At 52.0% G+C, this 24,578-nt stretch overlaps 1 protein-coding gene across 2 annotated transcripts in view; it reads left to right on the top strand.

The window, feature by feature from the left end:
* Unc5b (unc-5 netrin receptor B) overlaps nucleotides 1–24,578 on the top strand; it is a 66,707-nt gene that overhangs the window by 1,223 nt on the left and 40,906 nt on the right. The gene's annotated exons all lie outside the window — the stretch shown is intronic.

Here is a 24,578-nt window from a genome sequence, read left to right on the forward strand (position 1 = left end):
TGGTACCCAAGCAGGTGAACTGCTGTTAGGGTGACTTGACACCCGGGGCTGGGTGGGAGCCTGGAGGGACACACTGAACAAAGACCCCTCTAAGCAAAGGCTGAGAATGGGGCAAGAAAACTGTAACAGTGCATGAGCTGACACATATCTCCCCACCCCACCTTCCTCAGCAACGATGACATCCACCTTCCCCTCCTCCCCACCTTTCTTCAAGAGCTAAAGGGCCCTCCTCTGGAATTAGTGATTCCCACGGCCAGAGCTTGCTTTTAGCACATCCCCCACTTTTTATTTTTCCCCAAGCCTTGTGCTGTAAAGTTACAACACTCAATCATTTGATCCAAGTTAATTATGATTTGGGCAGACTGGGGTATTTAACGCAGTGTTTGAAGGTAATGATGGGGAAGGGGGGAGGTCTTGTTTTAAAGGGTGCAGTTAGATGTGGGAGGTGCTGGATTGGGTGTTAGTTTCTGTTTAAGGTGTCTGGGGGTGATTGGAGGGTAGAGTGAAGTCTTTGGAAATGGCACATGGGCCAGGTTGCATCTTGGGAAACATTTTCTTTTTCATATATATCAGCTGAGTAGTGGGATCCGGAATAGATGGGAAGATTTCTGGGGGTGGGACTCCATTTGGAGAAAAATGGGACTGGTGGGTCTGGAGTTCGCTGGGTGGGTGGGCTGGACCAGGAATGCAGGAGATGGCCTGCGTTTTCTGCTTAACAAAGCATTCAGTTTCTTTCCCGGAAGAAACCCCAGGCCCAGGGCTTTGATGGATTTGGGCACGAATGGTGCCCAGTCAGAAATGGCCTCTAATACCCAGCTTTGATTTCTCACAAGTGAGCAGAAGCGGTGTTGGAATTGTGCTCATTACATAGCACGGTGGGAGCCGCCTGCCCACCAGCCTGGAGAAGGGCCAGCTGCTGGGGTCTGCCTGCAGCCTGCCTTTGCCCAGAATATGCTGCCCTTAGGAACCTGCCTTCTGGAGGGAGAGCATGCCTCTTCCTCCCACACTGCCTGGTTCCTCCAGTGCCACAGGTATGAGGCATCTTTCCACCAGAATGCTCTTAGGGTTTTTGCAGTGGCTCCCTCCTGATCCCATTTCCCTGATGGGAAGAAGTGAGGCCAGAACACAAGCTTCCCCCACATCTTGCCTTCGCTTCACGTGGATTTCAGGCCAGTATGCTGGGCTTCTTTATGTTAGGTAGGCCAACTTCAGCTATGGGGACAGGCATTCTACCTTGCTGTGATGGGATGTCTGTTGCTGAGGCAAGAGAGAGATTACAGGGAAGGCTCCAAAGTACAGCCCTCCTTTCTCCCGAGGATATGGCAGTAAGAAGACACCAGCTAGCAAGTGACTGGCAGGGAGAGGCCACTTCAAAAGCACTAGCAGCTTTGCTGTGGGAGTCTCCTTCTACCCCACGCCACCTCATCCAGCCATCCCAAGGCCTCTGGCTGGGACGGAAGGAGCTGAGTGCTGTTGATCAGTCTTTTAAAGGTGCAATTAAAGTGGGAGTTTTCCTAGTGTCTGAGCTGGTGCCGCTTGTGTGGCTTGTTTTGAGTCTCACCCTCAACTCCCCCTGTGCAGCACCAAGCACCCAACCTCACCTAAACAAATGGAAAATCAAGCGTCTTAATGGGCTTTCTCATTAAAGTGGAAGAACTGCACGAGAGGAATTTCTCCTGTAATCTTTCCGCTCTGGCCCACCCCCTTCCCCTCACAATGGGGAATTCCATAGGACCTAACAGCTCCCCTGTTTTTAACTGCTGGAGCTTCGGAAGGTGTTTGGAGTTGCCCAAGGTCACAGTAGAGCTCAGGAGAGTCAGGGTTTGAACTCAGGGCTCAAGGGTCTGCCTCAGCTAGTGTTTCAGGCTCCTTCATGCCTCCACCCTCACCTGCGGGCTGTCCAGCTTCCCCCCCACTGTGTGTGTGTGTGTGTGTGTGTGTGTGTGTCAGGATGCTAAATGAAACTGAGGCATCACCTAGGTTGGACTTGTAACAGGAATGGGAAAAGAGGGTTGATTGGGGAGTATGAATCCTGCTCAACAGAACATAGTGGGTGGGGAATGAGGCCCCAAGACCAGGTAGAAGCTCACCAATGACACCAATCCCAGGCACTGGTCCATAGCTAAGCTCCATGGCCTACAGGGTCAAATGGCAGTCACTTAGAGGGCCACATTTATTTGTAGAGTGGGGGACACTTTGGGAATCCATGTTTCTGCCGCTGTTTGGTTATGGAATGGTAGTATGACCCCCATTCCTGACTGCCAGGGCTAGGATGAGGTTTAGAACCCCAACATCCTTTTCCTGAGCACCATGTCTAGGGTGCCTATGGGCTGCCCTGGACTTTGGGCGACAAGCACAGTGAGCTATATCCCTTCATCCCAGGCAAGGTTGGTGTTACTGAGTGAAAAGAACTAAACTCCCTGGGGCTGGCCAGCCACTGTACTATGCTGGGGACTGTGAGTAGGGTTTTGGGTAGAAAGGAGACATACTGGAGCTCTGAGTTATACAGGAAAGGGCAAGGAGTTGGGTACTGGGCTGCGACTTGAGGTTGGGCCCAGAGAAACTGCTGCCTAGGCAGATGGCCCCCAGGGAGAAGGGAGGGGAAAGGCTGTTGCCAGGCCTGAGCTGGCACTTCTCCTGGCATCCTTCTCCACCTCTCTACCAGCTTCCTAAACAGCTTCCACAAATGGAGTCATTAAAGCTGTGAAGGCAGAATGAACCCAAACAAGTGCGGGCTGTGCTTTTCCCTCTCTCTTTTAAAGGAAATTTAAAATACCATAATGAGAATCATTCAGGGAGAAGCCTGTGTCCGAGCTCGGAGAACCCCGCTCCCCGCTGGATTGGCCGGGATCTGACGCCTGGGCTGGAGCGCCACCTCCTGCCCTTTTAGAGCCTGAACGCGCACGGCGCCTGGGATTCCTCCGCCACTCCCGCCCCCCTACCTCCCCCCCAGCCCGGGCGATTTTGGTGTGCAGCCCTTCCAAAGCCTTTTGGGAGAAGACTGGTACTCTGAAGCCGGCTGCCGGCTGTTCCCAGGGAGTTCGTTGACAGGCCAAATCTGAATGGTAGGATCTGAAAGCTGTGGATCAGAACGGAACTCCGCTGCCGCCCGCGGGCAGACAAGCCCAGGCTGAGCTCCCTAAGCCACAGGTCCCCACCCCCCACGCGCCTTCCTCTGGCTCCTGGTCTTCCCGAGGCTAATGGCAGGGAAAACATTTGCTGAAGTGCAGGCATAAATCAGCTGTCTGCCCCCTCCCTCCTTTTGTTTCCTTTTCCCTCCCAAAGCTCTGGGCTGCTGGGAGCTCCTGTTTGCCCCCTTTCCTACAAAGCCGCCTGATTAGCGGCTCCGGAGCTTGGGGGTTGGATTCAGTACAGTCACCTGGTGCTGCCAAGCACCGACCACACTGCACCAAAGCCATTCCTGTTCCCTGTGTCCACCTTTCTCCCTAGCCAATCTAAACTGGTCAGGATCTGCCCAGCCCCAGGAGGTCAAAGTTGTCGCCTAACAGTTGAGCACTGTGTCCCTCTCCTTTCTGATGCCTTTCTTTCCCAGCTCCCCCAAGCTGCCCCCAGCGCATCACAACTTCCCCAGCTCCAGCAAGGCGGGCCTGTGGGTGTGAGATTGTGCGCTGAGGAGTGTTTGTGAGAATGTGCGGTGGGAAGGTGGCAGGTGGAATAGTTTTCGGGGGAGGGGAGGAAGTGGATGTTATGTCGATCTTAGATGTGTGTGTGTGAGAGAGAGGAAAGAAAGAGGTGTGTAGGAGGGCCAGAGTGTGCTGTGGTTTCCACCTTTTGTAGAGGAGGGTGTGGCATGTGTGCATCTGTGTGTGGATGTTTGAGCACGTTGGGGGTGTGCAATGTCATATGGGTGTGGTTGCATTTTGTTTGGGTACAAATAGGTATGTGTGATGTATTGACCCTGAGTCATGAAAGGCCTGGGAAGCTCCATCCATTGTATCTTGTTGGGGATTCCTCTTCAGGACAGGACCTGCCATTTGCCCTGCAGCGCTGGAAGCCCTCATGCCATGTTGCTGTGTGAAGCAGGGTCTGGCCTGGGTGCTAGGGAAAGCTGGGACCAGAAAGCTGAGGATGAAGTCTTGTGCCCAAGAGGGACCAAGAAAAGTTATTTGTCGATAGCCAAGGAACAAGGGCTGAAGACTAGAGTCCTGCTCTCCTCCTCCGGGCCCAGCTCAGCCAGAGCATGGTTGTGGGGGTTTGCCCTCACATTAGCTGTGGCTCCTGCACCCCATCTTCCTCTGGGAGGTCTCTGAAGTTTTCTGGGGAAGGAGTTTGCAGAGCTTGCATGTGTGGCTCTCTGCATCTTGGGAGGTGTGGCACACACACACGGCACATGTTGATCCTCCCCATTGCTCTTACTGCTGCCTTGGTTAGTTGTGCCCATGCTAAGGACTGCCTCCATTCTAACTCTCAGATGAGATGTGATGCTTGGGGATGGGAGACTCACACCCCAACCTGCGTGCGTGGCACTTGACAGTTTACAGAACCCTTTTCTATATGGACTTCTTATGCCTGTGAGAAGAACCCACGTGGGAAGTGGTTGCTCTCCTGGAAACCTGAAGAGGCAGGCTGGGCCCAGATCAGTCATAGGGGCCCTAACCTTGGCTCCCAAAGAGGTCACAGTCTATAGGGGGACCCCAATGTCCATTCCAAAAATGTTAAATGGATGCTGCAGGAAGGCAACAGAGGAGGGCATAGCAGAGAAATTCTCAAACCCTGGGGTCTTCGGTGGTGTGCAAGCTGCCAGAGCTTCACTCCCAGCCTCCCATCCAGGTTTCAGGGGGAGCCTTGAGGATGCTCCATCCGGTGCCACTGGCTTATGATAGACCCTGGGGCGGGAGTTTGAAATAGAAAGATTTCTTATATCGCTGTCTCTCTGTGTCTCTTGAAAATGAGTGGAGCCTAGGAAGTAGGGATGGAATCCTTTTTCAAATATTAAAAGAGAATTCCCTGCCTGTTGCCCTTGCCCCAAAAGCCTCATTCCTTACATATGCCCTCCCTAGGGTCTTAGCTGCCAGCTAGGGGCCCTGGTGTGACCAATTGGGTTTCTGAGGAGGTTAACGTAGTACCTCACTGTCATTTACTGCCTCACCTAACTGCCATGCCTCAGTTCTCTCATCTGTGACATAGGGCTGGTAATGTCCTCATAGGATTGTTTTGCAGGTCTATGAGCTGGTGCTCAACTCATATGTACTGGTGTAGAGTAAGGAAGACTTTTGTGGGATTCCTAGTTTATAGCAGTCTCTCACTGTTAGCAAGAGAAGGGAGGTCTGGAGAAGGCAGGAGGCTCAGGGCTTAGTGGTCCAGCCCCTCTGGCCTTGAACGTAAGATTGGGTCTTATTATTCCTCTGCTATATGACCCTGGATGATCTCCTTTCCCTCTCTGGGTTAAGGTTGGTTGATCTCACTCCCTATCTGTGTTTGGAGTCTGGAAGAGGTAGAAGGCAGATAGATCTTTAAGGGGTTTCCTGGTTAGCAGTTAGCAGCAGACCGAGGTAGCCCAGACCCAGAACCACTTCACTTCATTTGTGTTTATAGAGGCTCATCCGGAAAGTCAATTTATTGACTGGAATGCCTGTGCGTGCATTATGCAGCACCGGGTCTTAGTTGGTCTGTCTCTGTCTCTCTTTCTGTCTCTGTTTGCCTGTCTATAAATTACCTTCTAGGACTTATGTTCACTTTGCCTGCTCCATAAACATCTTTTCTTCAAAGACTGAGAGACCTGGGTACTGGGGTGGGGGTGGGGATGCTCAGGAGACTGAAGGAGGAAAGGGACCCTATCAAGGCTTACAGGGTCTACAGAGATTCTAGTGAGACAGGCCCCATTCATTCTCGTCATTTTCAGGAGTAAGGGAGACTGATTTCAGGGCATAGGTAAGGATTCCTGGCACACACTGGACATAGGAACCCCTAGCCTGGCCCTACACTTGATACAGGGGCCTATCTTTTCATGGCCACTGCTGTCATTACCATCAGAATTAGGAACCACAGTGTTGGGAGCATGGGGTCAGGAAAAGCTTCCTTGACTCTCCCTTGAAGGATCAGCAGTTTGGGCTATGGAGAGGAGGGAAGGCCTGTACTGGAGGGAAGGGCACCTCTACAGACCCACAGGAAAGGCCCTGGTTATGCTGTAGATTCATGTCTGAAAGAGAAGACTTCTGAGGCCTGGGGTCTCTGCTCAGCACTGAGGAAAAAGGCTAGGGCTTTGGAGCTAACAGGGTGTGATTTCACTCAGTTCCTGGGCCAGGTAGCTTAGCCTCTAGGTGCTCTGGGTTCCCTGGTAAGCCGTGTGACATCATCTGACATCTGGTCCTCTGAAGACCTTTGCCTTCCTGATTTGCCTTGCTTTACTCTTTTGGGCCCGCCTCTGGTGGGGGGATGGGCCTTGCTCTCCTGTGTGACTCTGGGAGAACAAGGGACAGCCCCTGGTGGAAGCATCTTCCTTGACGGGAGAGCTGGGGGCAGGGTGGCAGGGAAGAAGATATCTTTCTGCTTTTGGTTCCCATCCTGCTGCCTGGTCTCTCAGAGGCATCTCCAGCTCTGTTCACCCACTAGTCAGCAATCCCCAGAGGCCCTGTGTGGCGCCCGGAGGCATTACTGGCTACAAGAGATGGAGCTGAAGTAAAGCGGCTGGTAATGCTATCAGAGGCGCCCAGCCGCCCAGCCTGGGGCCTCGGCACCTAGCTTGAGACACAGAGCTCATAATAAGTTGAGTCAGAAATGCCAGGAAAGTTGCTCCAAGCCCCTGCAAGTTGTTTTGTGACATAAAAGGGCAGAGGCAGAGCCACCAGTGACCCAGAGTGAGCTCAGAGGGAACAGCACCATGCCTGTGTCCCTCCTTTCCTTGTCCCAGAGACTGGGAGGTGTGATGAATTAAAATGGCCAGGAGATGGGGACAGGACTGTCAGCAGTGATGCTAAGTGACTGTGGAGCCTGTGTCTGGTTTTACTCCCTGATTTGTCCTAGGACCACACAGTGTCAGGTGTTCAATAGCTGCAAAGTGAGACAGCAAGGAAGCGATGTGCAGGCGCCACTGGCCAGGAGGGAGCTTGACCCGGTGCCTGTCTGCCTGGATGAGTAACTGGAGAGTGGGCGGTTCCTGGTCCTTTGCTCACCACCTCCCCTCTGCCTTGCCTCTGTCTCTTTTCTCCTCTAGTCTTGCTTCTTTCACCAAAATCAGGCACAGTAAGTACTAAGTTAAGTACTCAGTGGCCAGGGCCCTTGGCTAAGAAAGAATTAGTCCTGTAAATCTAATAAAGTCACAAGGAATTAGTCTAGGTGTCCTGGTCCCTGCTGTGTGGGGAGTAGATAACACACAAGGCACATGCAGGGCTCTAAAGTGCTTGCATTTGGTCAGGTGTGGTGACACATATCTGTAACCCTGGGGCTCAGGAGGCAGAACCAAGAGTACCATAAGTTCAAGGCCAGTTTAGTCTATATAGCCAGTTCCAGTTCACCAAGGGCTGCATAGTGAGACTGTTTCAAAATTAAACTTGTATCCGATTTGCATGCCCAAGCCCACTGGTCACTGCTTGTAGCCCCTTTCAAGAACATTGGCTCTGCTGCCTGCAGCAGGTGTAGAGTGAGCAGCATGTGGGGAGGCGCAAGGCCAGCGGCTGAGTCCAGGCCCAGCCCTCCACAGCAATGGCTCCTAGCTTCTTGGCACTAGTGGGGCCTGGTGAGGATAGCAGATTTGGCTGCAGGGTCAGCCTGCTCAAGGCTGTCTGTTGCATATTTCTCACTAATATTCAAGAGCATTCCTAGGAGATAAATATCCCCAGGCCCTTGGCTGAGGCAGCAAGACTCCTGGCTCAGCTACCACCCTCACAGCTGGATACCCACTGGCCCTTGCCAGGAGTCACAAGCTGATCTGAACTTCTGTCTGGCAGCTTAAGCAGCCAGGTCTGCTGGGCACATTGACCCCTGCTGCAAATTTCATCTGGCCTCACATTTCCTCGCTTGCCAGTTTTGGTTGGTCTGCTCTCCCTTCCCTTCCTACTCCTCTTCTTCCCTCTCCTTCCCTCTCTTTTCTCTTCTCCACATCCCCCCCCCCCACACACACAGAGGAACAGCAGAAAGAACCTTGGGAGAAATTGGAAGCCTGATTTTAATCTCAGTCCCAAAGCTGACCTGCTGGGTAGCATTAAGCAGTGTCTTCCTCTAGTCAAATAAGGAGGGTCTACCATCGAAAACACAGGTTCAAGTCCCAGCTCCATGTCTAAGTGCAGTTCCCTGAACCTGGGGTTCTCCTATCTTAAAGTGATAGACCTGGAGATTGTTGGAAAGGCAGAGTGGGATAGACAGGACCATTGAAGAGGGAGCCTACCCTAAACCCCTGCTCACCTTTCTTCTTCCTAGAAAGTACTGCTTGACAGGCTATATCTAAGACCTAAGGTGGAGCAGGGCTCAGTGGCACAAGTTTGTAATCCCTGCACTCAGGGAGGCAGAAGCAGGCAGATCACTGTGAGTTTGAGACCAGCCTGGTCTACAAAGGAAGTCCAGGGCAGCCAAAGTTTCAGAGAGAAACCCTGTCTCAAAACAAACAAACAAACAAACAAACAAACACCCAACAAGACCTTAAGTTAGAAGGGATCATCCTAGGGAGTTTGTGAAGCCATCTTGGATAAGGCCTAAATTGGTCCTTGAAGTGACTTGTACATCTTAGGGGTTATCAGTGGGAGAGGCTGTATTATTTGAAAATTTTCCAGGAGCTTGGAAGCTTTGGCCCAAAGGTCAAGGCACTGTGTAACCCACTGATAACAGAACTCCAGCACTCTGGCTCAATGCACCAGGAAAAGAAACAAAAGTAACGGAGTTAGACAAAGCTTAACAAGTCAACAGCTTCTGCAACTCCCAGAGGTTCTGTGCTTTGGAAACTTGTCTGATCCTCCAAACGCTGTGACCCAGGGGCTGCACTACTCAAAAAGTGTGACAGCAAGGGGAGAACCATGTCACCTTCTTCCATGGCAGAACCTGCCTGCTAGTGAGTAGGCCCTGGCTTCTCACTGGCCTGGCTGAGCCATGACTACTGATCTGAATGACGAATGTTTGGGCCACTTTCCACACATCACCATGCCCCCGTACCCTGGCATGTGCCTTGTGCTCATCAGTATAGGAGACCGGGTGCCATGTCAGGGCAGGTTAGTGTCAGCTCCGGCTTGGATTGGCACGTGAGCCAGCACACCATCTGTTGTGTGCGGTAGAGTTATGTAAGCCCCTGCCGGCCACTGGTTCTTAGAAAATGGGCAGGCAGGCCTGTGCAGTTTTGTTCCCTTCTGGTCCACTATGGACAGGCCACAGCAATCGCAGGCTGTCCAGAGCCTGAGACAGAGGGCCAAGGTTGAGGGTGCTGAGGTTGGGAGGTGAGGGTCCATGTGTATTCCAAGAGATACACAGAACGTTCTCTGAGTGCACACCTGGCTGCTGGACAACACCTTACCAACCCAGTGCTGAGCCTATAGAGGTGACACAGGGCCCCTTCACCCTCTCCTGCTTCCTGCCTTGGGTCAGATGCAGAACATTTGTAAATTATTCTACATCTCAAACAAAGAATGCATTTTCTTGGGGGCTCTGGAATCCCTGAGATCCTTTAGTTGCCAGTGGTGTGCTGTTGTCCAGGTGGATTTGCCATTTGCCCTGTTTCCTCATCTGAGACGTGGGAATAATGTAACCTGCTTTCAAACAGCCCACGTAGGGCTGAATCAGATCGTTCATATGGAGGTCAGAGAAGACATCCCTTAGTTGTGCTTATTATGATCACGGTCTGGTTCCACTCTCTTTTATTTTTTATGTGTGTACAGTGTATTTGTGTGTGTGGTATATGTGCATGTGAGGACTGGTGCAGCTGCTAACATGCATGTGCATTCAGAGGCCAGAGGAAGATGCTGGATGCTTAGTAAGATTACTTGTAGAGTGATGGGCACTGAGTGAACCAAAGGACTTGGAGATGTCCTCTGAAGCCTCCTTGCCAGCCTCAGACAGCCCTTAGCCATTTAAGTATGGCCAGGGGAAGCATGTTTACTAGGGTGTAGTAGCCACAGGAATATGGCAGCAGCATCTGGGAAATACAAACAAGGCTAAGCGACCTTAATGTGCCCGTGGAGCGGGGCCTGGTAAGCCAGGGGCATAGAGCCCCTGGAGGAGCATGCTGAAGCCTGAGAATCTTGCGTGGTGGTCAGTGAGTGTTTTGACACTTGACGGTGCAGCCCACCCTGCCCTGGATCCTTTGGCCTTACAGAGGAAGGGCCAGGGCTGAGAGTCGGCCTCTTCTGAGGGGTCACCGGCAGCAGCATTGGGTAACCAGTCTCCCTGCTTCCAACTTGGCCGCTGTACCAGAGTGCTTGTCCACTGCCAGGATGCCCTGGTGTATGCTGGAAAAGGAAACCAAACAAAATCCCTAGGTGCTGTAGTCCTTTCTTGTCCCTTCCCCAGACTTCTTTTCCAAGGCTCTTTCTGGAGAATTCTTGTGTTTAGGGGCCAGATCTTAGGGACAGAAAACAGCCGACTCGCCACAGAGCACACAAAGGTGCCCTTTGTACCTGAGTAAGCCAGCGTGAGAATCACTGCATGTTGTCCACACATGTCCTGAGGCAGAGGTGTGGGGAGATGTCCCGCTGCACACCTCCCAAAGCTTGTGTTTTCACCCCCAGTGTTTCTCCATGCCTTGTGTATGTGTGAATTCCTGTGTGTGAAGTTGTACATGTGTGGGGAGACCAGAAGACAGTCTGGGGTGTCATTCCTCAGGTATCAGCCATCTCTTTTTGAGACGGGGTCTTTCATTGGTGTGGAACACAGTTGGTAGATTAAAGTCAGCTGTCTCTTAGAAGCAGCCTGTCTCTGCCTCCTCAGTGCTAGGTTTACAAGCGTGTGCCACCATGCCTAGTTTTTTTTTTTTTAAAATGAGTTTTGGAGAGCAAACTCAAGGCAAGCATTCTACTGACTGAGCAGGACCCACCCTTTGCTCTAGGCTCAGAGAGGGAAGCCACTGGTCTCCAAGTATCCAGCAGAGCCAAGGCCAATAGGCTGGCTTCTAGGCTTTCCCCCTAAGGTAGTAATCAGGGATGACTCTTTGCAAGCCTGTTGCCAAGCTAGAAATTGATTTCACTTGCCTGTCCACTGGGTGACCCAGCCTGCTTCTTTTGAGCAGGAACATCTAAAGGCACCCATCTGCCTGGGTACATGGGGCACCTACTTCAACTCAACCATGTTTTATTCTTTTTCTTGATGTAACTGAAGGGTGGACAGCTGGGACCTATGTTCCTGACGAGACTCCAGATCCCACTGTACTTGTTGGAGTACCATTCTTTCTGGGCTTTGGTGGTTTTGAAAGTGTGAGAAGAAAGGCCATCCTACCTTCACAACCTGGGGGAGCCATGGAGGTACGCTGGGTGTGTCCCAGGCTTGTGCTATGGTCAGAACAGGTTGTTTACACAGAGAGCAACTGAGTGACAGTGGCTTGGTGTGGGGTTTGTTGCAAGGGGTGTTGTTGCTGAAGACTCTTGAGAAGGGCAGCAAGCTAGAATTGTCCCCTTAACCCTTTCAAAGCAGAGACGCTATATCCAAGCAGTCCACTTTTCTCTGAGCCTCAGTTACCCTACCTGTTAGACTCGGATCCCTTCTTTCTTTTTGTTAAACACTTTCTAATGTCCCCATAAGCCCAGTAGTCTGTAGAATTTCCCGAGGGGTAGAGAGCAACTGTCATGCCCATTGGCTTTGAGTATTTTATGTCCAGCTAGGTGCCATTTGAACATGGCAGGGAATCACCACAGGTACCCTGTGAAATGTAAGTGGTGCCCATTGGAGGGTTGGATTCCAGAGCTCATGGAGAGAGAAGAGCCCTTGTTGGCACATAAGGAAAACTGCTCCAGTGTGGAATACTGGGACCCCAAGCTTGACCTGACTGACTTCTTTTTGTCATATGTCAGCTCAATTGTCCCCCTCAAAGCTCCTTCTTAAACATCGGTCCACACTTGCTATCATGTGTGTGTACACAGACATTCTCTGATTCTCCATAAGGGCAGGGCTTTGTCCCTCAGGAATGTGTTCCAATGCTCAGAACAGTGTCCCACACAGAGTGGGCCCTAGTGAACAGTTGCTGGCTAAATGTGTCATGGAAGCATCAGCTAGAGGGTGCACAAGTTCACACACCCTGGCATTCTCCACCTGGGTTTACAGCTCTAAGTCTGGCTTAGACATTGGTTGTTTTCAGGGCCCCCAGGTGATTCTAACTTGTGATTCCCCAGCCTTATCTGAACAGTGGAATCCTGGGGCATCCAAATCCATTCAGAGATTCCAGCTTCAGTGGTTGTAGACCTGGGTGCTGGGCCTTTCAGAACTCCTGTGTGGTTCTATTGCACAGAGAAGGCAAAAGGCTAAGATCAGGTATGCTCTGGGCTCTCATGTCCCACCCAAATTTTGCCTTTCTGGGGATGCCTTGTGACCTTAGGCTATTCTTTTGTTCCACAGGGCAAACAGTTCCCTGGTGGGGTAACCTTCTTGCCAAACTCAACTGGAAAACTGTCTGCCTCTCCCAAATAAATGACAGCGTGTTGTCCAGGGCTGTGTTACACCTCTCCCAGCACTCCTCAGAAATGCTGATGGCTCTGGGCACCAGCACCCCCAGCACCTCCATCTTTCTGGCAAGACAGCTTGAGCTATGTTAGAAGCTGTCTTTTCTCCCCTGATAGCACGCAGTTTAAATAAGATCTTCATTTACCAGAAGTTCACACCACAGCTCATGTGTTATATGAGAAGCAGTAATCTCACGTTTGTCGGGGAATGCTGTTCAGGGGTGTGATGGAGATGGAGAGGGCGGGGTATGGGAGGAGAAGCCATCACAGAGAGGCTCTGTGATGTGTGAGGAAGGAGGGACTCATGGAATCCAAGCTGGCAGCCCAGCCCCAGCCCTGGCAGTGCCAGGCTCCTCTTGGCTCTGCGTGGGACTGCTGGGGGAGGTGCCATGGCTCTGGGAGCTGACCTCAGGCTGCTGGAAGGCTTGGAGCCGGATGGGCGCATGATGTCACCACCACTTCCGCCAGTTGGCACTCCCAGCGATGCACTGGGTCATTTACATGTCTTCAGTCAGTTAGGAAGGGACTCTTGGTGAGGATTTATTGGTTGCCGCTGCCGTCTTTAGAAGGCTTTGCTAGAATCCTAATAAGGAGGGCACTTGGTCACTAGGGGCAGACATAAGCCCACATTCTGAGTCTTTTCTGGGCACATCACCAGCCACATAGAAATGAATAAGCAAATTCTAGTTGCAGGGTGTCTTCCAGTTTTCTGTAGTCTTCTAGCCGGGGTAAGAGGTAGGTAGCATGACCCTGCTTGTGCAGAGAAAACTGAGGTACTGGGGATTTGAGCACTTTAGAGGCAAGGCTGCAGTCTTACACCAGGATTTGGGCTAACTCAGCCTACACCTGCCTGGCAGGTTGCTATCACATCTCTGAATGTGGTCTGGAATCTTTTCTCTCCCAGAGTATCAGTTTATTCTATGACCTTGAGCTAGGATGATGCCTCATTTTCTCCCAGAGTAAACCAAGAGTGGGCTTTGATTGTCTTTTAGAAGAGTAAAGCCCTTCAGCCTTTCCTTGCAGGTTTTCAAGTACGCTCCACACTAAGGAGAGGGTCCTGTGGTCACAGCGTCCGCGGTCCAGGCTGATGCACCTATAATAAATATCAAGCTGACAGTTGTTAAGCCGCATCCCCAACCTCTGAATAAATAAAAAGCTGCCTAGAATAACAGCCCGGAAAATGCTGGAGGTTCCTGCTAGATCTCTCAGTGTCCCTTCCACTGGCCAAACCTGTTTGCCTGGACTCCCACCCACTCCCATTGTCTCACCTCCTCTAAGACTCCCCAGGTCCTTGTCCATCACTTCAACCCCAAGGGCAGCCTTCAACGTCAAGGCCTGGCTTTTGTTCATGGCTTTGTGGTCTGTCCATTGCTCCTTACTCCTCCAGCTGCTGCCAGAGCAGATAGTGGGGACCAGCTCTATAGCTGACAGCTGAGGGACAGGCCAGCCAGGCCTTCCTGAGGCTGGGGGTGGGGCATGGAGATGTCCTATGGCTCCCTCTCAGTGATATAAACCAACTATTGCTCCTGGCTGAGGTCACCAGGTAGAACCAGGGCTCACAGATGACCCAAGGATGCCTCAGAACTGTTTGATGTTCTGTGAGTGATGTGTGTGAGTTATCTGTGACTCTTGGCTTTTCTGTTAGTTCAGGTTGTCAGGGGCTATTAAGTCCAGTGTAGAGCCATGGAATGGTAAAGATGGGAAAGAGCTAGTGAACTGGAAAGCCCATTGTGTAGCTAAGGATACTGAAACCTTGGGCAGTGGGTGCGTCAGGATACATGTTCAGGGTTCGCAGTGGTAGATCCTGGATTTGAACCTGGGACATGGGGCCTTAACCCTGACATGAGGAAAAGGCTCAGGAATGTCCTGGCCTGCGAATCCATCACAGGGAAACAGTGCCTACCAGAAATCCTCCTTCTATTCTAGAGCCAGCTGCAGCTGGGGTTTCACTGATAGTGTTCCAGGGACCGTGATGCTTCTTCATGGCTTTCTTGGGGCTGCTGGGTCCTGCCTTTGTGTAGTGTTTTCCTCATGGTCTGTGTGTGTTGGGTTGGGGGAGGGGACTGGGGTGAGTCTTCTAGAACTTTGGGCAGGACTCGCCTGGGGTTTCTGGGGTACAGGAGTGCAGCTAGTCAGAGGACCTAGCTAGTCTGGTGACTCAGACAAGCCTGCCAGTTAGGGACTGCTTGTTCTGGTTGTTGAGAACCTTGGTCCCTCTCCCTTCTTGGCTGGGGGGAGGTGAGAGTTTAGAGCTAGGGGAGGTTGCAGGATGTGGCATCTAGTCCTTTCCGGGTAGGCCACATTCCTGCCTGTCTGGGCCAGAAAGCCCTCCACCCCCCACGTCTGTCCCCTAGGACCCAGGCAGGTCCCCTCTGCCCTCCCAGGCTGTAGATGCACATGCAGCCTCCCACAGGCCTCTTGCACCACTGTGCTGCCTCTGACATTCCGCCCCAGCAGATAAGGATCCTGTCTGGCGCCTGGGTGCTTTTTTCCTCCTTCTTTCCAAATCTGTCCCCTGATTATCTGCAGACAGCCCCTCTCCAGGGTGCCACCAGGGACTGTGTTGAGAGCTCAGAGCAAGACAGAGGTGGGACCAGTTGGCAGCCACCACCATCCCTTCCCCCACCCCCCAGCCCCGCACCCATCTGTGTCTTTGCTGAGCTCCAGAGGGAGGTTTAGCCCCAAGCCTAGGACTGGTTTCCTAAGGGTAGGACTGACTGGCTTTCACTGAGAGGCTTGTATACAAACTAGAGGCTGGGCCAGAACAGGGCAAGATGGAGATAGAGGGTGGGGTCACTTCTGTGGTCAAGCACTCATCAGCATTGGGCCTGGATAGTGCCCAGAGGGGATGTGGTAGAGATTGCAGCCAGCCAGACATCCACATCCTGTGGGAGCAGCTGTCCTGGGAAGGGCTCAGGACACTGGGGACGAGGAGAGGTTGTGCCAGAGGGCTCCCAGAGCCCAGCCAGAGACTCTGGGGAGTGGTCTCCCAAGATAGATGCCCTGGCTTCTGACTTCAACCAGAAGCCCCAAACTTAGAACCCCACTTCCTAACCCCAGAGCTTCTGTCTCACAGGCATTCTACAGAGAATCTACTATCCATTCACTATAGAAGGGAGCACTATGCCCACTGGGAAGCCAGCATTATGGTCTACTGTCTCCTGGTACCTGCATCACAAGCCCTGCCTCTGTTCTGGCCATGTCTTGTTACTTATGTTCTCTGTGATTTGGGGCATATTCAGTCTCTGGATCTCTTGTTTCTGCTGTAAACTGAGGATGTCTTCTGGAAGGGACAGGAGGAAACAGACACCACTTTTCCTGACCCTTCCAGTTTCCCAGAGTGGTTAGAGTGGACACCCAGAAATATGAGTCCAGCCCATGACACAGCTCCAGCCAGGACACTGCACCCCCGCCCCCAGTATAGGGCAGAGCCTATGAGGAGGTGAAAGCTGTTGCACTGAGCTCTCTGCTTGTGCAGGCTTTCCCCAAGACTCTCCATCTTCCCTGCCCCCAGCCTCCCTAGCCCCTAAAACACCCGCTGGGGGAGGGGGAAACTCATCGACATCATCTTTTATGGCTTCCTGGACCTGGAGCCAGAAGGCTGAGAATCTGTTAGTGTGGGCTGGGTTCCTCCCGAGTGCTGCCCTCCCCCACTTTCAGCTCATAAATATAAAGTCTAGGGCCAGGAGGAACTGTCCTTAAGCTGCCATCAGAGCCCCCGCTTAGTAAAGTACCTTTTGGAGACAGGGCTCCTTCCTGGCCATGGCCATGGCCTCTTTGTTGTGTGCTCTGGGTCTCCCACATTTGTTTTGACTTCTGTGCAAAGGAAGACCACTGCCATCTTCTTTGGGAAGATGAATGGGGAGGTCCAGGCCCAGAGGTTCCTCGAGTTTGAGGGAAAGACCACAGGGCTGACAACCATAAGCTCCTGTTTTCATCATTTTTCTCTGTGCCCAAACTGCCCAAACCACATCCAAGAAGCTGCCAGAATTCCACTTAAAATAAGAGAAAGAGTTCATCTACAGCCAGGTGGTGGTGGTGCATGCCTTTAATCTCAGAATTTGGGAAGCCAAGGCAGGCGGATCTCTGAGTTTGAGACCAGCCTATTCTATAGAAAGAGTCCCAGGACAGTCAGGACTACAGAGAGAAACCCTGGAGACACACACACACACACACACACACACACACACACACACAGCCTGTCCATCTTTCACATCTTGACAGCTGTGGAATTAGGGTCTTTATGGCCCAGAGCTGAAGCCTTACGGAGGTAGGGGGGGATATGTGGGTAGGGCTCTAGGACTATCAGAGTGAGTGTAAAGGAAGGCCAGGAACCCGGTGTGGGTTGGACAGTGGACTAACCAGGAATTGGTTAGTCCTTTTGGGTGTGAGCAAATATACCTTGGGACCAAATGCATGTTCTGTCAGAGACCTGTCTTAGTTGTCACAAGCTCTGACAACTGGTTGGCTTCAAGTTGCCCCTCCCATCTCTTAGCTCTCAGGACAAGTTACTAAACCCATCTGAGCCTTATTTTATATCATGCAGCGGAATCCAAAGCATCCTGCCATGTAACATTTCCACAAAGTTCAGGGAGCCCTGTGGCTTGGTGCTCCTCCTGCAGCCTGGATCTGAATCTCACTCTTCCCTCTTAATGATCCTGCCCTCAGGTAGCCACAGTTCTCTGGCCTGTAAAATGGGTAGTTGAGCTCTAAGGTGGGTTGGAGTGAATTAATTGAAGGCCCTTAACACAGGGCCTACTTCATTCTGAGCACGTTAGTGGAAGAACAGCGGCTTCACAGGCCTGTTTCTTATGGGATAAGCGGTGTGCAGTGACTGGGCTGGAGTTCTCTTGACTCCATCCTCAGACTGAGACCCCTGTCTGGAAGCTGGAAGTGTCTTTACAGGGGAGGAATGGTGTGAGCTGGTATGCCAGTACTTATCTTGAGTTCTTTTTTTTTTTTTTCTGTGGCCTGTCAGAAGGTTGGAGTGGGGGTGGGGCAGTGGGAGCAGTGGGAGCAGGCTGTAATCTGAGCTGGGAGATGTGAGGAGGTAGAGGAGAGGCCCTATCTTTCCAGAGGAGTGCAGGAGTGGGAAGGCAGTGCCTGGTTAACATCCAGATAAACAGCTACTGTCACTGATCCATCCCCCCTCCCAGATAGGAATCTGGGGCATCTGAATAAATAACAGTGTGGAAACAGGAAAGCCAGTCCCGAAGGGGGACTTGCTTCCTGTTAGGACCCTAGCCTTTTTCCATGAGGTGGAGTGCCAGGCACTGGTCGCTTGTGAAACTAATGAGTAGACTGTTTCAGGAGAGCCAGGCAAAATCCACCAGGACCCGCTATGGGTTTCACAGGGATACCTGGGGGTAGGGCTAGAGTTGGTCTGTGAGGGTCATTGGCCAGACCTGCTGTTCTGTCTCCCCTCAATGCTGAATATCCTATCATTTCAGCTTGTTCTTGCCCACAGGGCTCATGGCAATCTTCCTGGATGTTCAGGCTCTTCCATGCTTCCTCCCAGGCTTTGGAGGGGAGTGTCTGGGCCTCCGGTGCTCCTCTCTCATCCATGAGCTGTGGAGGGAGAGCAAGGACAGGTTTGAGGTGCCCTTTGCAAGTCATCCTAAGCACACCCTCTACTTCCAGGCCACCTGCAACCTGCGGAAGGTTGGCTATTCTCCTAGCACTGGCCAATTTGTCTTCCCCAGGACATTCCTCGAGGCCGGCTGATGGGTAGCAGGCAGCTCTAGGAATAGTGGCCAGGATTCAAGGAGAATTATTTCCCATACAAGAAACTGCATGAGACAATGGCTTCACCCTTAGGAAAGCCTAGTTCCTCGGAAGCTATTTCTGCAAGCATAGGAACTACCATGGAAATGAGTGAGGTGGGTGGACAAGATAGTTGTGTTACAGCAGGTCTGAGCAGGTAAGGGCTGCATATGCAGGTCTCATGCAGGTCCCTGTGTGTGTGTGTGTGTGTGTGTGTGTGTGTGTTAGTTGGTACCAGATGGCTTCTGGGTGACTTGAAGCTCTGGTTCCTTGGGTCATTTTCCTAAATTTCTGTCCTGTGTTCTCCATGTGATGAAGTGTAGGTCTGGGAGCTGGAGAGTTGGCCCAGTGGTTAAGAACACTTGTTATTGTGGTGAAAGACCCAGGTTTGATTCCCAGCGCTCATTCGGAGGCTCACCACCTCCTCGGGCACCATTCGCACATGTGGTACACAGGCTCACATGCAGGCAAACCACCCTGACACATAAAATAATAATAAATAAGATTGTAGGTCTGGGCTGGATACTCAACATGAGCCTTGTGTGTGTAAGCCATGAGGCCTGTCCACTGGGAACTGCTAGTTCTTGGGCCGACTGGCCTGGAGCTTAGGTTAAAAACAGGCTTAGGCAAGTGAGAGAGATGAATGGTAGGCTCTGCCCCTCCTCCAACTCTGTACCCCTGTGTTTTCCTCAGAAGCTCTACCTGGAGCAGTAGCCCTAGAGATCATGAGCCACACTCCACAGGCAGCGGAATGGAATGCAGCCTTGCTCTCCTGCCAGGGCACAACTATGGGGGTTTGGGGTAACTTAGCCTGCTGTTGGTGTCATGCTCAAATTGCTACCTCTGACTATTACCCCTCCTTAACTCCAGGCCCCCAAAAAGGACACGTGGACTCCTCACCAGTGCAGTCTCCCCATTTCTCCAGGAAAGGGTCCTTAAGACTCAGAGGGAAGGTAGCTAGTAGCCCAGCCGTAGAGGTTGGTGCCATGGCCTGTGGTAGGCCTAGGCTGTGACATGGGGCCAACAGGTCTGGAAGTTGTGGATGCTAGGACCTGGGAGGTCTAGTCTCCCGTCATCTTTTCTGCACCCACAGGCCCATGCAGTGACTTCTTTTTTAGTTTTTTTTGACTTCTCTTTTGGTTTTCTGTTTGTTTGTTGTTTTCTGAGACAGTTTTTCTGTGGAGCCCTGACTGACCAGGCTGGCCTCCAACTCACAGAGATCTGCCTGCCTCTGCCTCCCAAATGTTGGAATTAAAGACATGCACCACCACTGACTGGCCCTATGCAGAGTATGACGGCATCATGCCCTCCTGTATCCTCTACTACCTCACTACTTCTCAGCCTGATGTCTTAGAGACCAGGGGGAGGAAGGGGCTGGGAGAGAGCAGAGATGTGTGTGCATGCTATTCCACCCCCCACTTTTTTTTTTTTTTTTTTTTTTTTTAGGACAAGGTTTCTTTGTATAACAACCCTGACTGTCCTGGATTCACTTTATAAACCAGGCTGGTCTCGAACTCACAGAGATCCACCTGCCTCTGCTGTCTGAGTGCTGAGATTGAAAGCCTGCACCACCACGTGGCCTCTCTTGCTTTCTGTGCTCTTCCAGTACCTAGGTCCATGGGCCAACAAGGTGGCTTTTGTGAGGAATCCCGCCTAGAGGGCAAGTTTTGGATGACCCTCTCTGAAGCTAGCAAGTTGAGGTTTTGTCTAATTTTAGATCTGGTGTGTCTTTGAGTCTATCAAAAGGCCTCATGTGTGCCAGGTCCTGTTCTGGGCACTCTGCCTGTATGGAAGCAAAAACTAGGATCCTCAAGCTGCAGATGAGGCAACAGGGGAGTCGATCAACCAGCTAGGGTTTTGCATCTTGTCTCCTTGCGTAGATGTGATTCTCTTCCATTGGAGGACAGATGGTCCAAGCAGTTCCAAGAAGCACAGTGGGTCACCCAAGCAAGGCAGCCCCTGGAAGGACTATGCACCCTTTGCTGGTGTCCTACTAAAGCCCCACCTGTTGCAGAGGCTTTGAAGGCCTCAGATGCAGGGTGTTCTCACGTGCAGCTCAGCCCTGTGGGTCTGAGAACAGCCAGCTTTTGCGTCATGGAACCTGGTATCATATCAGGTAGAGAGAGGGCACAGAGGCGGAAGTGTGCCATTCAGGCTTATCTCCCTTTGTTCCTGTGCAAGGATGGTCTGGACTAGAACTAGCAGTGTTCCCTGGCAGGGAGACAGCAGGTCTTCTTGTCCTGACCAATCCCTAGGAGATCTCTAAATTACAGGCTGGTAGAGCTGTGGGGGAACTTCCTGTTAGCAGTTCGGAGGCAGTGGGGGGAGTTCTGTGAGTTCAGTGCCACCCAAGGGCACAGGGTCACAGTGGTGCCTCCAGGCTACTAGGTGGGGGTAAGGCCAGGTTTGTTGTGATTTCAAACTCCGGAGTTAGGCCACTGTGCCCCTTACCCTGGGCAGCACAGTAGATGTGACACCACTTGAAGGGATAAATAATCACCCAATGGTGGTGACAGACTTGCATGCACCCTGGCACTCAGAGGATGTGGTAGCCCCACCTGTCAGTCTGCTTGGCTGAGGCTCACAGCCCTTCTTAATTAGCTACCCTAGTAGCTCCCAGCAGAATAGCGAGGGGCTTTTCCTTCCAGGCTTCAGCTTCCTGCATGCCCCATGTCACCAGGGTATGCCGGTCTCATTTGTTCAGATGAGGAAGCTGAGGCACTTTGGAGTCCTATAGGCTGGTTCTGCCCAGGGAGGTTGAGCAATAGGTAGGAAGCACCTGCAGGGGGTGAGGGTGGGGGTTTACAGCTACCCTGCAGGACCTTCCTCTTTGGAAGGGCAAGAGAGCATCCTCATTTGCACTCTGAAACAGGGTAGTGGGTGGGTAGGGGTGGACACAGTTCACAGCAGAAGCTCTTTGCAGCTAAAAGATGGTTGGCCCTGGGGTTCAAAGGCACTTGTATGGTGCCGTCCCCAGCTAGACCATCATGTCCTCTCAGAGGCTGTGTCCCAGCAGGCCAGAAGTCTTCGCTGCCCTGTGTGCTATACCTGCCTGTTCTCTGGACCCCTGGGTCTTGATGTGGGGTAAGTGGCATTCAGAGTCTCCCAGATACAGGAAGTATCTCATTGCACCCCCTACATATGATACTTCACCACACAGAAATGGTGCAGGGTGCCTTGTGTAAAATCCAGCCTGCCTCTGGTCTCCATAGACCAGTGTGAATGATGTTCCTGTCTGCAACCTAAGCCTGTGCCTGCTGCAAGAGGGTTGCTTCCTGCTCTGGGACTTCTCAACTATACGGCAACATCCTAGTCCTAGTCCTGGATGCTGGGGTATGGACTTAACTTCCCCAGGATGTTCTCATGGGCACCAGTAAGGAGCATTGCTCAGAGCTGCTATTAACAAAGGAGGGAACAGATCCAGAGGAGCCTGAAGAATTGTCCTAGGCCTCCCTCTGCTTAGAAAAAAACAGGGTAGTCCCAGCTCTTTTGTCACACCCAGACTCTAGCTTTCCTAGAACAACAGAGGGGATCAGGTAAAAGGCTAACACTCGAGTCACATAAACACAGCAGCCTCCTGGAGAAGAGGAAGGAGGGAAGGATGCTGAGCACAAAGATATATCTGCTTCTGAATGCACCTTTTCCACCATTTTATGAGCTGGGTCCTACCAGGTTCCTATGACTGACTGCATGGGCTTATATGGATGCTTATGTTCATGTGTTTGTGTTGTGAGCTGGGCCACAGGCTTGGCATGCTGGCGTGGCAGTGTGTAGCTACGGGTGACCACTGTACACAGACTTCCGGCTCCTGCTTGCCCCTCCCCTACCAGCTTCCCACCACTTCCCTGTTCTCCAGCAGCCAGATGTCTCCCAGATGTTTCTTGCTTCCTGCTTGGCTCCGTGCAATGGATGTGCATGTTTATTTTGGGCAGCCCACTAAATAATAACCATTTTAAGAAAAGCTTTTCATAACCTTGTTCCCACGAGTCAGAGTTCAGGAAATAATCCTAAGTCTATTCACTATTGTCCTCCAACTCCTTTCTCATCGACCTCCCTTCCCCCGCCCTTGGGGACTACTTTTGAAAAGAATTCTTTTTATACGAGATGGTGTATGTGTTGTCTGTGACTTCAGCTCTCTGGGAAGCTGGAGTTGGTACTTGGGAAAAGTGGAGGGAAGCTGGGGTTCATCTGGGACATCCTTAGAACATAACATCTCTGTCATTGTCACCTGGAAGCTTGTTCACAGTGTGAAGCCCCAGGGCTGCTCAGAATCAAGCCAGAGGCTCCCAGGAGTTCCTACCTCCCTTCAACTTTAGAGCTCAGCCCTGCCTGGTGGATGGAACTTGAGTCCAGTGGGACAGAGCCCGGCATCATAGCCTGAGTGTAGGAAGCTCTTGAGAACACAGAAGCTTGCGGGTTTGAGTTGCCCTTCTGGGTGGTCCGGAGGAAGAGGCAGTCTAGCTGCCTCTGATGATAAAGGACAAGAGGGCTATATTGGGTATAGGTATCCAGAGTTGAAGCCTTCTTATCCCTGATCAAGGCAGCAGGCTGGGTACCATATCAGCCTGGCCACACAACCTGGAAAAGAAGACCTAGTCTCTACTAGCCTTTTTGCCCACCCCCAGCTGTCCTCTAAGAAAGGTCTCACACACCCTCCCTCTCAGTTGAGGGGTCCTTGGCTCTGTAGGGATGCCATGAGTTGTAGTCTGTCCCTATGTGGCCTGGATGGTGGCCCTGGCTCCTATTAAATAGAACAAATAGTGTAGCCTCTAGGGCTGTTCTGTAAATGATCTGATGCCCTGTGTATGCCTGGGGCTTATCCCCTGGCTCTCAGGGAGTTCTGCAAGTGGCTTAGGTGAGATAGTGAATGTCTTAAGGATAGACCCAAGTTGGACCTTTACTAGCTGACAGCTTAGCTGGGGAAATCAGGCTCCCACCAGAAAAGGTTAGGTAAAAACCAGACTCTAAGCAGTCATGGTGATGTGCACTGGTAATTCCAGAATTTGGGAGACTGATGCAGGAGGATCAGGAGCTGGAGACAAGACTGGACTACAAAAACTAAACAAGAAAGATAGAGTAGGGTATCCTGACTAGGGGCTTGGAGATAGAAGGGTGTCCTGTGCCCCGTAGAATGGTTTGAGGGGGCATGGAGAGGTCCCAGCAAGCTGGAGGGCCCCAGGGAAGAGTATCACTGAGGCTTCTCAAAGGAGGAGGGTGGCTTGGTGGCTGTGTAACCCAGGGGCAGGTGAGTTAAGAGTAGGATGGGAATCACCCCTGCTGGGTTGGCAAGAGAGCCTTCCTAAGAGGGGCAGAATGCTCTGTTAGAAGGGGTGCTCCCTTCTGCACTGAGGAGCAGCCAGGCGACATACACATTATCTATCAGGAATCACTGGGTAATCAACTGAGGAGGGAAGAACAGCTACATGGATGAATGACTGACTGATGGTCATCCTGTCAGCCACCACCTTTCTGATCCTGCCCTCTCCCTCTCGGATCATGCAGCCACAGCAGAGTCCACGGTGGCATGAGTCCGGCCCATAGGGGAACAGTGAGCATTCTGCAGCTTCCCTCCAGCCAGAGTCATCCCCATTCCCTTGCCCATCCCCCGTCTGACCAGGGACCTGTCTGATCCTGCCTCTGCTACTCAGAGAGCACTGGCGCCAGCAATGTCTGGGCTGAGCCTTTGCTTGGATTCCAGCATGAACCCAATGTGAGCATCATTGGCCTTGACCATCCACCAGTGGCATGTTCAGGCCTGGCAGGTTGTCCACAAAGCCGGTCACTGGACAGTAATTGAGCCTCAGCCATTTGGCAGAGGTTCCCGGAGACAATCAGGGTAGTTAAGGGACATCCCTGTCCCAAAGCAGAGAAGTCACAGAGATGGCAGGAGTGCCAAAGAGGAAACACCCCAGACATCGGGAATGGCGGTGTGGAGTGGCGCAGCACCATGGGCACTGAATGAGCAAACGGCACTCATAGAGTTCTCAGCCACTGGATGAGCTGGAGAGGAAAGGTGTCAACAGTCCTGCCTCAACTCACTGAGGGCTGTACCATTGGCCAAGCTGTGGATATTGTGAGCGCTTTCCGGTGGCCTCGCCCTGCCCCCAGAACTTTCTGTATTCTACCTGGCATATACTCCCCAGCCAAGGCCATGCTGACTCAAGGACCTGAGTGTAGGCTTTTCCCATCTTTACACCCCTGTGTCCTGGTCAGGGCATGAGCAATGAA

Source organism: Meriones unguiculatus, chromosome 16 (assembly GCF_030254825.1).
Source record: "Meriones unguiculatus strain TT.TT164.6M chromosome 16, Bangor_MerUng_6.1, whole genome shotgun sequence".
NCBI classification, from domain to species: domain Eukaryota; kingdom Metazoa; phylum Chordata; class Mammalia; order Rodentia; family Muridae; genus Meriones; species Meriones unguiculatus.